The following is a 3,029-nucleotide window of genomic DNA, read 5'->3' on the forward strand; positions in this document are numbered from 1 at the left end:
CAAACGCAAAACGCAAGTGACTTTGTGGGTGGATCTCGATGCAAATCTAAAATGGGTTGGTCTGAAGTAGGTACATTACTCAAACCAATCAGAACATCATCTCACATTCCCTTTAAGGGCAGGCGCGTTTGTTCCATGGTGCATTGCTATTATAATGGCGGATTAGACAGGCGCACGCCAGGAGCCGTTCACAGCCGAGGAGATCGACGTTCTCGTCAGGGCCGTAAAAGACAGAGAAGTGACATTGTATGGGGATGGGAGAGACCCACCCAAATAAGCTTCGGTTAAAAAGGCGTATAATAATTTGGGTAAATGTGTAAGCTAGATTTATGCCTATTTGTTCACGTCTTCATGGACACCACAATGATTTCCCTTGTGTGGTAATATTTTTTTATATTAATTAACTGTGTATGGTTTGCAAAAATTGGAATTGCTGCGGCTGCGTCTGTGGTTTTTCCTGGTCTGTGGTGGAACTGTTTTCTGAAACTGCAAAATAGCACCAGTCAACGTTTGCGCCGGAACATGCCTCCTCTTTTCGCTGAACTGCCCCCGGGAGTGTAAGTTTATTCCCTAATTTACCAACATGCTAGCCTGGCAAGCCAGACCTACATCAATATGTTTGGTCTGGCAACTCACCATAGACACGGCTCAATCCGAGGGGCGGGATAAACGGCCGTCTTTCAAATTCCTTCTGCACGCAATAGGACAGCGCTTCAACCAACCAGAGCGTTTTCCCATCAGCGGAGCTAGTTGATAGATTCAACTTTTGCCATAAATCTGGCCGGCAAAACTACGAACACATCTTCCTTTTTTAAAGAATGACTTAAGTGCCGTTCTATGCTCTTTTCTCAAAGAAAAACCTTACTCCAAGTCCTCCAGAGTCGCGGACAAAGCCGATTCGAAAGACTGTTCTCCAGCAGCCGCCGCCATTCTTTGTTTTCAAGTGGCAGGGAACGTTATGTTAAGCCCGCCCCGCCTACTCTATACACGACGTGATTGGCCAGACCCAATTTAGGTATTTCCAGCTCCGAAAGTCAACGGAGAGTTGCTAGACTGCCCTGGCTGCAAAATACATTTTGCTTCCGCTAGGGTGCGTCTGGATTTCTAGGCTACCAACATGCATCTGTGGAGGGAAAAGTCCACTATGCGTCGGGTGCAAAATAGGAATGATACATGTGTCGGTGTACAAAGTCAATTGCGCTGGGTGCAAGATAGGGCCCTTATTGTGTTATTTTATTATTTCTGCCCTGTTGAAATGTTAGAATAGGATATCATGTTATTTTTCTCTATACATCTAATGTACCCCCCAGATCCAACAGTCCCGGGTTTATTTTCTCCCTGACTCCCAGGAACGGCGCAGTAAATTACAGTCCGACAGCTGCCAGCGAGATAGATGTTGTTTACTGGCTTTGCTCAACTACATACAGACCACAAGTGTGTATCTGTATGTTTATTTAAATAGATGTACAGCATGCAGTGACATCTCCCATTTCCCCGTTGTGTGCCTGAGCACATTATATTGTCTGTTGATGCATTTTATATTCTATGACCAAACACATCCTCAAAGAGCCATTCGGTCAATTTGATCCATTTTATCAGGATCAGTTGCTCATCTGCTGAGTCACCCTAGCACTTTCTGGGATAAATTGGTCTCGGGTGATATTGCCTGTAAAATAATCCTGCATTCAAGAGTGAGGGCAGCGAGAAAGGTTAAATCGCCAGTGATTCAGTTAGTGACCTTCCCAATCTGTTCAAAACAAAGGAATCTGTCAGCATTTCATTTGTTCTTTAGACGTATATGTTTTACTGCATAATAATATTACTCAAGTCTGTCTGACTCATCTGTGACACGTGAATCACCCTCTTCCAACAATGAGGAGCTCATTTACAACAACTGTGAAGTTATTTTTCTGTAGGTGTTTGTGCGCAGCTAAATATATGTGATGTGTGTATGAGTTCATCAACATATTTTTATCCATCATTTACTATGGCCAGTTTTCAGTGAATTGTGCACACAATTCACTGCAGTTTACAGCTCAAATAATCACTATTGGCAGTAAAACACCAACAACTTGTATTCCTTTCTACAAAAAAATATGATTACAGGGACATGTTATCAATGAATATTTATTTTTTCTCAGTTCCTTGCACAATATGTTATGATCTCATAACACTTTTACCATAGTGCATGATTTTTAAATTAATGCATTTTGGCATTTGCATTACACGATCATCTCTATAGATTTTCAGACATAGTAAACTTGCTCAGTAGCGCATCAGTAAGGTTTAGTGTAGGTGGTACGTTATTTTTCAAACGCGATAGAGCATTAACCTTTTACCGTCACTCACTTGACATTTAATTTCTAAACTGCTGCGATACATTGACGTTTTCATTTCACTTTGAAAGAGTCACAAAACCTGCAAGAAGCATTTTGCAGAAATTTTTCCAATGAGCCTGGGTTGGACAAAAACATCATAAAAGTATCCCATATGCATTGTGTGATACATATGGGCAAAAGTATTGGGGATACCTGACCATTACACCAACAGGGACTATAATGACATCACATTCTAAATGCATAGACATTAATGCAAGGGAAAGTAAACGTATGATAACCCATACTCAGAATTTGTCCTCTACATTTAACCCATTCAAGTTAGTGCACACAGATTAGGGGCAGTGGGTTGCCTTTTTTTGCCGTGGTGCCTGGGGAACTGGATTGGGGGTTTGAAGCCTTGTTCAAAGGCTCCTCGGTCATTTCCTGCCAGTATTGAGAATCGAACCAACGACCTTCAGGTTACCAGTCTGACTCTAGACCACGACTAGCATTGGTCCCCCATTGCAGCCACAACAGCTTCCACTCTTCTGGGAAGGCTTTGCACTAGATGCTGAAGACTTTTCTTTGTTAAATTTTACCCACTCATCGGGTAGAACATTTGTGAGGTCAGGCACTGATGATGGACGATTGCCTGGCTCACAATCTCCATTCCAGCTCATCCCAAAAGTGTTTGATGGGGTTTTTTGTCAG

This window comes from Scardinius erythrophthalmus, assembly GCF_964197995.2.
Source record: "Scardinius erythrophthalmus genome assembly, chromosome: 15".
Lineage (NCBI taxonomy): Eukaryota > Metazoa > Chordata > Actinopteri > Cypriniformes > Leuciscidae > Scardinius > Scardinius erythrophthalmus.